Consider the following 12,168-nt stretch of genomic DNA (forward strand, 5'->3'; position numbering starts at 1 on the left):
AGCTTTATGAATGTTCCGTTGTTTTTGTTTAAATAAATAAAACTTATAAAAATTACGCTCTTATAAAAAACGTTATAAAAACGCCCTTATTTATTCTCTTTTCTTTTGGAGATAAAACAAAATAACTTTGGTTTTTGTAAAATACAAAAATTTTATTTTGTTACATCTTATATATTAAATATATTAACTATATTTTTTAATACACATGTTGAAAATCGATAAAATTTAGTCTCAGGTAGTTATTCTTCTTACGCAGTGCTGTTGTTAGGCACCCTCACGCCTCTAAATTAGGGTTGGTTGGGACCCAGCGAATCTCGACCCAGGGAACTCTTTTTAAAATAAAAGGAGTTTTTTTTTTTGAATTACCTAAAAATGGAAGTTTTTTATTTTTATTTTAGGGCCCTAATGAGGATTATTTATTTAAGGAGGGTCTCCGACCCACTAGCTACTGCACTGTTTTTACAAGTTTATTTGATACATGTTCGCACTGAACAAGACTAAGATGTCTAATTTAAAACAGAACACTTGGCTACATAAGAAAAAAAGGGTTATATTTATATACGTAGGGTAGAAGAAAGGGTTATATTTATATACGTAGGGTAGAAGAAAGGGTTATATTTATATACGTAGAAGAAAGGGATGAAAAATATTTATTAAAGAAATAACTTTTTTACAGTTTTCCATCAATTATTTAAGTATTGCAGATATTAACACAATAGTTAAACTAATCTAATTACAAACAACATGCAAGACAAACTTGACTTTATTTTTCTTGTACCTGTGATTCCATTACAAGAGTTTAACTATTTATTAAAATTTATTATAAATAATAAGCAAAACAAGGAAATCTTATCAAGATTTCAAAATACTAATAACTATATGTTTTATATACCAATACTAAATAAATAACAGAGAAAGTCATATATAAAAAAGTTCACTTTATTAATGCTTTGTAAAACGCAATATCAGCAGCGGGCATGCATGAATACATGGAAATGATATCATTGGCTTTTTCAGCAGATAAAGGCTGATAAAGAGCACATAAGCAAGCTGCCATTGGTAGATTTGTCTTTAATGGTTTGGCAATAATGCTTGATACTGCTTACAGCAATACGAGCTTGTGAATAATTATCTGAAAACGAGGTTTTAAAAAAAAAGCATGGTATGGCAGTCCATTTCGATAAACAAGATTTTTAACTCTTATATAAGGCACAAACTTATAACTTGACAATCCAGCAACAATTGAAAAATTCTTCACATCTACTTATTGCATTTGGTAAACAGAGAATGGTTTTTTACGATTAACATTTTTAATAGCTCTTCCTAGTCCAAGTGGACTAAATATTTCTGCAGCACAGAGAGATTTTTCAATTCGACTATGAATGTTATCACATTCTTGAATAATAATATAATAATATTAACAACAATAATAATAATAATATAATAATAAGTATATAATTATAACCCATTAAGAAATGTTACGTCGGAACAACGTTTTTTTAACGTTTTCCGTATCGTTGGAAAGAGGTTGGTATGATGTTATAAACGAAACAGCGGAAAAACGTCATCTTGCTAACGTTGTTGCAAGTTGCAATAACGTTAACAAGATGACAACGATGCAATTTGCAACGTAGTAAAAATGACGTTGTAACAACGTTATACTTGAGCTAAATGACGTTGGAAAGGCGTTAGAGCAACGTTAAGTTTTTAGAAAAAAGACGTTATAAAGACGTTAGGCAAACATTAATTCTGACTGAACGTTAAAATGACGTTGAGACAATGTCTTTTCTATCTTTGTTTAGACGTTATAAGAAATGAAACATAGGCTAACGTAATTTTGACGACGTTGGCTAAACGTTGTAAGAAAAACGTCCTCCAACGTTTTTCTAACATTTTCACGATGTTATTTCTACACTGTAAAGATCAATAAAGCACAACTTTTACACTGTATACAATTACAATTATGTCAAAAATACAATTACAAAAAAAATGTACAATTGTAAAAAAATACAAAATTACAAAATTACAAAAAATTACAAAAAAAATGTACAACTGTAAAAAATACAATTACAAAAAAAAATATTACAATTTTACTGTATAACACCGCGATATGAAGTTCTTTCTTCCTTTTATTTATTAAGGGCATACACAATAATTATATCAGTCTAGGCAAATCATTGGATACGGAAATGAAAAGACTAAACAAAAATTACCCTTGCAATACTTCTATTTCAAAATTTTAAAATTATATACAATAATTTAGAAACTAGTTTAGTTTTTACTTTCTTTTCGAATTTCAAATAACTCGGGTATTCTTTGTTTGACACTAAAAAAGAAAAATATATTAAGAAACATAAAGTTACAAATATAACTGTAAGCATTTTCAAGAACGTAATAAAAAAAGATTTAGAATGAATAAATAGAAATACCACAAGTACCAGAAATTGGACTAACTTTCTATTGATGCTCACCTGAGTTTTTCTGCTTTCGAAGTATTGACTGCAGATCGTTTAGCAACATCATCTGAAATAGAAAAAACATTCCTAAATAAACAGCAAAACTAATAAAACTGCTTCCCCTCCCCCCCATTAAAAAAAAAAAAAGTATTTTTAATTGAATAGATAAACAAAATTTATTTAACACACAATCATAACATAATGGAAAAAAACAGCATTTCTTTATTCTTTAAAAAAGCTTTACCCCTGAAACAAATATCTTTGTGTTTGAGTTTAGATTTATGTAAAGATTTTACAGGGATTATCTTAGCAAAGACAAAATATATTTAAGTATAACTTGAATTGCAAGGTACAACAAAGAAACTGAAATTGTACATTTTCACAAAGTGAAAAATCAAAAGTCATTTTATTAAATAGCTTTCTTTAACACTAGTGTTAAGTTTTTTTTCTTCCAACCCAAACTACTTATATTTCACTTAAAATGCTTGATGAATTAAGCAAGTGGCATCCTCTTACCAAAAACCAATAATTTCAGACTCAGCAATTTTTAAATGAAAAGGCAGACATATCAAGAAACGATCAATTAAAATTTATAACAAATAAATCAGATTATTATGGTCCAACATTCACAACATACAATGTACACAATAAATTGGATGTTGTAAATGTTGGACCATAATAATCCACAGCCTCAATAATCCAATTATCCATCCATCAAACCAATTCAACAGCATTAATGCATTTATAGCGGTTAATTTGGCTTGTTTCTTTAGTGCATAGGATCGGTATACAAAAAAAATTAACTGTGTAGTCTTTTATCTTTTAAACTCTACCAGTGATCTAGGCTGGCAGACAAAACGGGCTCTTAACCGGATAAGTAATTTGACTTTTCAGAAATATGAATCAATCAATCAATAAATCAATCAAATTTATGAATAGGCTCAAGGCCCAATATAATAAATATACAATGGGTATAATAAAGTGGATTAGAATAAAACAAAGACTAACGCACTTAAATATAAACAAAACCCAATAAAAAAATAAAAAAATGAAGATAATAAATTAAAGTGTTATAAATATAACTAAGCTCTCCATTTAGACATCAGTGGAGACTGCAAGAACCTGTTTGAGTTAACACAAGCTTTTATGACGAGGTTCTCACTATTCTGCAACAGTAACAGTGAGGAGTATTGTTGCTTGCAAATAACAACACAAAGTGAGTGGGCACCGTGTTTCACAAATATTTCACTAGCACTGTTCCACATATCGTTTAAGATCAAGTGGCCCAGGTTGATTTAAAAATATAACAAATAACATATCTTTGGCCCATTTTTCAAAATACCAATAATTGACGGACAATCCCAAAACAAACTAAGTGCATATAATCTAAAACGAACCTAGAAATGCAAAGTAAATCAATCAAATAACTTTTAAACACTTAATATTCTTTATAACTCGTCTTAGAAACCTGTTAGAAACGTCTTAGAAACCTGTGTACTTAATGAATTATAAAGAATATGAAGTATTTAAAAGTAAGAAAAAATTAGCCTGACTCATCATTTTTATACATTTAATATTTTGCTCATGGTGGAGTATCAAATGTCAATTTTTAACATTTTCATTCTTCAAAAAATAGTCTTTGCAAACAAAACTATTTTCTGAAAGCACTTGAAACGTTCCAAAAAACTCTTTAAGATACTTCTAAAACAAATTAGGTTTTTGTCTGCCACAAAAATTAGTAACAAGAAACAGAGGCTTAGAAACGAACAAGCAAAGTAAAGACTAAAGCAGTATATATTGCCAGATTTGAAAATGAAAATGTGCAACTTAATGTTTAACTGGCCTCGGAACAAGTTTTCAAACAACAAGCATTAAAATAGGACAAATAATATGGTGTAGTGGTAGAGCGCTTGCCTCATAAGAAAAGAGTTCTGAGTTCGATCCCAACCATGTCCCTAGTGGCACAGTGCTCAACTTGTTTGGCCTGTGCTGCGGCCTTGTTTGCCAAGGTTCATCTTTTAGAGTTATAGAATTGAGAAAGGGTTGTAACCACAACTAAAGAAGCCTCCTCCACTATAGTGGCCTTGATAACCTTGAGGAGATAAATTAAAATAAAATTAAAAAAAAATTATCAGAGTTGAAAAGAATTACTTTTATTTTGAAGAGAGTTAAGTTAAATATAACATGCGATCACTTTCAAAAACATCAAAACTATTGGAAAAAGCCAAAAGAAAAACAAATTAAACTTCAATAATTATCATTTTCTAATAAACTGGTAATCAAAGAATTAGCCTATAGTCAGAGGCGTAGAAAGAATTTTTTGGTGTTTGAGATAGGTAACTTCCAGACATGGAGCAAACTCCAAACATTTATATGTTTATACTTATGTCAAATAATGAGGGTTTGCAAAAAATTGCTATGATTGGAGGCTGCGAACAAAAAAGCCCCAAAATTTTCGCTCTCCCCTGCCACAAACGTGAGAGCAACAAGTTGATGAAGTAGTTTTTGTACTATTCTTAACTAGACTTATATTCATCGATAAATTTTAGATTTCATTTTAAAATAATTTAGCGTTCAAAAGTTATGACCATAAAAAGTTTAAGCCCCTCTCAATTTGAGGGGGTTGCAAATATATATATATATATATATATATATATATATATATATGTATATATATATGTATATATATATATGTATGTATATATATATATATATATATATATACATATATATTTAAATATATATATATATATATTTAAATATATATGTATATTTATATATATATATATATACATATATATATATACATATATATATACATATACATATATATATATATATATATATATATATATATATATATATATATATATATATATATATATAAATATATATATATATATATATATATATATATATATATATATAAATATATATATATATATATATATATATATATATATATATATATATATATATATATATATATATGAATAAATTGTTATAAGTAAATATATTTATTTTTCTATTGTATTATATTACATATATATAATTAAATATATGTATATATATACATATATGTATACATATATATATATATATATATATATATATATATACATATATATATATAAATATATATATATATATTTTTATAAATATAAAAATATATATATATATATATATATATATATATATATATATATATATATATATATATATATATATATATATATATATATATATATATATATATATATATATATATATATGTAATATAATACAATAGAAAAATAAATATATTTACTTATAACAATTTATTCATATATTAAAAACAATATAGTTAATACTTTTTATTAATGTATAAATTATTGCTACTGGTAACATGTAACCCAGTACAAGCTGCTTCGTGTCCTGCTACCTTGAAGAATACGCCTTTTTTTGGCAAAGGCTAGGAGATGTTAACTCCAACTTAAAACACCCCCTGCCTTGGGGCTCTTGCTTGAGTAAAGGCTAGAGATGGTGTCTCGATAAAAATACTCATCTTTGGCAGATTTTAAACGTATACGGCTACAGTCTTGTAGAAGGCCTCCTAAGCAAAGACTTAATGGGTAAACAGATTCTATGTTTTGACCAGCCTCGCACCCCTTCTTCATTTATTAGGCTGGTGCAGATGTATTTTAAATACATTGTTTCCAGTTTAGGATGTTGAATGCTGGATCTTCTTGACTCATTGCAAGGGTTTTGCTTGTGTCTATATTTTTATGACTCGGGCAACTCATTCTATTATCTCCTAATGAGGGTACAGCTCTAAAACTCAGTTTTATGGTTCTGAGTCCGGCTGGTAGTCAGGTTTAACGAACTCTGTGGTAGCTCTTAGAGAGGCTGATTCCATCAACAGCTGAAAAATATCAAAGTATTAACAGTGCCATGTTGCGCATGAATGGTGTCCCTGTTTGTACTTTTGGTGTGCATTGCGGAGGCCACATTTGGAGCCCTTTGTTACGGCCTAAGGTTTATTAATAGTAATGAGGCAATTGCTTGGGCTATTAGACAGTGTTCTGAGTACTATCTATGCTTTGAGTCAAGTTCTTCAACAAATTTAAAAATGAATAAAGTACCAAAAACTATAAAACACATCAACATCATCATCACCAAGTTCTCTAAACTTTTCATTCACTAATATTCGTGGTCTTCGAAGTCACTTTTCTTCTGTTGAGTCTTATCTCTTGCAAAGTTCACCAGACCTACTTGCTCTTTGTGAGACTAATTTGAGTTCGGCTGTCCCATCTTGTGATCTTTGTGTTGATGGTTATCTTCCTTTAATTCGTAAAGACTCCAATAGTCACATGCTTGGCCTGGGCATTTACATTCATAAGAATTCACCCATTTGTCGTGAAACTAGGTTTGAATCCACAGACTATTCTTTCATGCGCCTTCGCTTAGCACTACTTCACTCTATTGCCTTTCTCTTTGTTCTAAATCGCTCTCCTTCATCTCAAGATTGCACTCTTTTTGATGTTTTTTCTGATCATATTGACCAAGCCCTCTCTCTTTATCCATCAGCCTATATTGTTGTTGTCGGTGACTTTAATGCTCATTACACTGAATGGCTTGGCTCTAGTGTCAGTGATTCTGCAGGCATTAAAGCCCACAGCTTTTGCCTTTCTCAATCCCTAACTCAAATAGTCAACTTTCCATCTCGCTTTACCGAACCATTTACCTTCTCTACTTGACTTATATCTTATATCTAATCCTAGTCAGTGCTCAGTTTCTCCACATTCACCCTTAGGTGCTTCTGAAATTTCACAGTTTGATCTCTCTAAAACTAATATCTCATTCTTCTTCATCACATGAATCTCCTTAATATTAAATCTCTTACAACTACCTAAAAGCTGACTGGGACTCTTTTCGTGGTTTTCTTCGTGATGGCCCTTGTGTAGAAATCTTTCGTCTTCCTGTCGACAAATGTGTCAACAGGAAGACGGTCAAGCCTTACTCTCCTCCATGGTTTTCCTCGCAATGTGCTGCTGCGATTGCCAATCAAAACCGTTACTTCCATATCTATCAGCAAAAAAATTCTCCAGAAAACAGACGTCTGTTTATTATTGCTAGAAACCATTGTAAAAAGGTTTTGTCTAATGGCAAAGCCCACTATTCTCAGGTCATGAAATCTCATCTCAAAAATTAGGCTCTCGTGACTTCTTTTGTATGGTTCAGACTTTGTCACCTCACTTAAAGACAAAGCTGAATTATTTGCTAAAAACTTTTCATCAATATCATATCTTGATTCCACTAGTTGCGTTCTACCTGATATTGCCTACAAACAGGTTGATCCATTGCTTGACATTCGTATCACTCCAGCTTCTGTATCTAAAGTGATTTCCTGCTTAGACTCTTCTACAGCTTGTGGCCGGGACAACACACCTCTTATTGTCTTGCAGAAGTGTTCTCCGGAGCTGTTATCTATACTCTCAAAACTATTCAACAAGTGTTTATCAGAGTCATGTTTCCCAGCGTCCTGGAAAGCGGCATCTGTTTTACCTATCTTCAAAAAATCTGGAGAGCGATCTGATTTGTCTAACTACTGTCCCATTAGTCTTCTTTCAATCATAAGCAAGGTTTTTGAATCTTTAATTAACAAACTTTTAATTTCTCATCTTGAATCTAATAACTTACTTACTGACCATAAATGTAGATTTTGATCTTCTCGTTCTACAGCTGATTTAATAACAGTAATAATCGATAGGTTTTATTGTACATTAGATAAAGGCGGAGAGGTTAAGGTCATAGCACTTGACATTTCAAAAGCTTTTGATAAAGTTTGGCATGCTGGTTTTTTCCTTAAGCTTTCTTCTTATGGTGTATCTGGCAACATCTTTAAGGTTATTGAATCTTTTCTTTCCAATCGTAGTACAAAAGTTGTCTTCGATTGACAGCACTCTTCTTATTATTCTGTAACTTCAAAGGCTCCTCAAGGTTCTATTCTAGGTCCTATACTCTTTTTAATTTACATTAACGATCTTGCAGATATTCTCACATCGAAGCTGGCATGGTTTGCTGATGATACTAACATTTATTCTTGTTGTGATAAGAAACCAACACTCTCTGATTGCTTGGAGGGGGCATTTGAGCCTAAATAGGATCTTACTTTTGCCAAAGCATGGGGCTCACAGTGGCTGGTGAACTTCAATACAGATAAAACTCAATTTTTTTCAGCCAATCGTTGTTGCAATAATTAAGATCTTCCTATATTTATGAACAGTGATGTACTCGATCAGTCATCGACTCTTCATCTTCTAGTATTAACTCTTACTTCCGATTTTTCTTGAAAATCATATACCAAATCTGTTGCAATATCAGCATCTGCTAAGGTTTCATTTCTTTCAGGTTTCAACTTAAATAGCGTAATTGGAAACAACATGCTTTCCGAAAATATAAAGATAGAAATAGTTTGTGACCTAGATAATTTGATTAATGAGTTGGATAACTATAATCTAGATGAGAACCTTTTCAGCAGTATAATTATTATATCACTATTTTCTTGTGAATTAAAAAATATGAAAGAGGAAGCGCAAGAAGAATTTATAGAGTTAAAGGATGATACCACGGCTAAGGATCACTTCAAAATAACACCATTAGATAACTTCTGGACGAAAACGAGGAATTTATATCCATTGTGTTCATCAATTGCACTTAAAGCCTTTTTCCCTTTTCAATATTTGTGTGAAGCCAATTTTTTGGCTAAAAAAAGAAACAGGCTCGATATCAATGCAGATATTAAGTTAAACCAATTTTTTAGATATTAATTGCTGGTAAGCAGTGCCAGATTTCCCACTGACCTGCTTTTGTATCGTATATTAACTAAAATAAAAATACTTTTGTGTCATTGATAGACTGGCATATTTTAAAATAAACTGTCACTAGACAGTCTAATCAAAAATACCTTAATCAAAATATTATCCTGATGAATAAAGTTGCATTATTAAAATTTTTACAGATAAATACTTTTAGAAACAATCTTGTTTCTCTGGTCACGAATATATGCCCTGTCTTCAGAAGGAACCTTAAATACGATTTTTGAAAATAATTATCTTCTTCAGTTTCATTGAAGGGAAATCAAAGCATAATAAAAATTTCTTAGTACAATAACTGCATATTAAAACAACAAATATTCCTATATATACAATAATGTATAAAAAAATTTATCAACTACCTTTCTAGTAATACAAAGACACGTATTGTGTTCAACTTGGCAACTGATGATGCTGCACTTAACATCTCTTTCATTATATAAAACGATTGCTAATTTACAAGCACATGATGAAATAATATTTCATCATCAAAATCTATAAACCGAGGACGTTATAAGTCTAAAATTAAGGACTATCAAGATTTGATTTTAGATAAACTCTTTGATATTTCATCATGTACTTGTGAATTAGCACAGTGAATTAGTGAATTAGTGAATTAGTACTTTGATATTTAAAATATCAAAAAGTTGATCTAAAACCAAATCTTGATGGTTCTTACTTTTAGATTTATAACGTCCTCGGTTTATAGATTTTACTCTTTCAAAAAGATTTCTCAATTTTCTTAAAATTGAATTTCTCTGAAGAAGAGGAAATGGTAATTTTGACTTGTCTAATAGTGATCGAAGTGGGCGCCCGATAGGATTTGATAATGACCCTTTAAGAACACTGGTGGATACTAATCCCAAGCTAAGTATCAAGGAAATAGCAAACACTCTTCAGGCCACTTGGTCAACAGTTCAAAGACATCTTCAGGAAATTGTGAAGGTTTATAGGCATGGTATATAGGTTCCTGTATCTATTGGCTTACTATTTGCACATCTCTTTTGTGCAGACAAATAAATAATCCGTTTTTACAAAGGATTGTTACTAGTGACGAGAAATGGGTCTTGTACAACAACAACAAGCGCACCAATCAATGGATTTCTCCAAATCAACTCGTTGTAACCACTCCTAAAACATCCCTCACTTTAAAGGTGTTATTGTGCATTTGATGGGACTGTGGTGGCATAATTCATTTTGAACTACTTAAGCCAGGAGAAACATTTACGGCTGAATAGTATTGCCAACAATTCCATAGATTACACAATCAATTGTTGGTAAAAAGACCAGCTCTGGTTAACAGAAAAGGAGTAATATTGCAACATGATAATGCCAGGCCGCATGCAGTATGATTAACCCAATAAAAAATAAGACAGCTAAACTGGGAGGTTTTACCACATCCCCCATATTCACCAGACATAGCACCATCCAATTTTAATTTATTTATTTTGTCATTAAAAAAAAGAATACAATGCCATGTTATATAAATAAAATGTACATGATCGGGGCTAAAAGATGACAATATTTGCCTTATCACTACGCCGCGAAGTACTTTTATCAACAAGAGTGTACAACCATTATAAGGTAAATATGCAATTACTTTGTATCATTTAAAAATTATATTCAAATATTAACAAATATGTTAAGATCAGTTACTAATCATAATCAAAAGAAAATTGTAAAAATAAAAAAAAATCATCACACCTAAAAAATAAAGATAAGTTAACAGGATAAATTAAATAAAATTTAAATTAGAGACAACGTAATAAGATAGTTGATAAAAAAAAAAAAGAAAAGAAAAAAAAGATGAACCTTAAAAAGAATTTAGTTCATTAACATTATTTATAAGTTTTTGTTTAAATAGAGAAAGAGAAGAAGGATTTTTCTATCGTTCTTATGTGTTCTCTTCATGTCAAGTTTTTGTCAAGTATCACTTTTAAAAGCTTTAATGATGACTCTTTAATTATTTTAGAGCTGCCAATATAAAGATCAGAAATTTTTAATGGGATATTTTCTTTATTATGAAATCTATGAAAAAAAGTATACTTAGTTTCATATATATATACACACTACCGTTCATAATTATTCGAATTGCATGTGGAGTACTTGGTATCTGGAATACTTTTCAATACAAAATAACAAACTTTTACTTACAATTGGAAGAAAAGCTGAACACAAAATCTACCTGAATTATATGTTGCCTTCCTATTTATTAAGTGTGCATAAAAATTAATAAAAAGTCTCATTAAATTTGTTTTTAAATTAGTTGCCTATTTAATCAAACTTTACAACAATAACCGGTTTACAATTTCTTGGCATTCTACTTAACAATTTATTAAAGTTAATTTTGTGCCACTCACTAATAAATTTTTTCACATCTTATGCATCCTTAAGCATTAGTTTTTGACATTACAAAGTAATGTCATAAACAAAATTCCATAAAAGTACGATGGAGGAGAGATTTGGTAATTTGGGAGGGAGGGGAGGGGGCAAATTATTCTATTCAATATTTGATCATTCTCTAGCTCAGTTAAATAACTTGTGCAATGTTTTTGAAGAATATGTTATGGATTTAAGCTTGGGTCATTTTCTTCTAAAAAAAAGAATAACTTTCCAATAAACTAACTTTCAAGGAATAGCATGGCTTTTTAAAATTGTCCAAATAAACTACTTTTATCAATATTCCCTCTATTTTTACAATGTCACTTGGTATTCCAACCAAAACAGTCCTACACCTTAACAATACATCCACCATGTTTCACAGTCAATATTACACACTGCTTTATCATACGTTGAACGACTTTTCTTCTGACAAACAACCTTTTTTGAAGCCAAAAGTTTAAAACTTTGATACGTCG

This window comes from Hydra vulgaris, chromosome 01 (genome assembly GCF_038396675.1).
Source record: "Hydra vulgaris chromosome 01, alternate assembly HydraT2T_AEP".
Lineage (NCBI taxonomy): Eukaryota > Metazoa > Cnidaria > Hydrozoa > Anthoathecata > Hydridae > Hydra > Hydra vulgaris.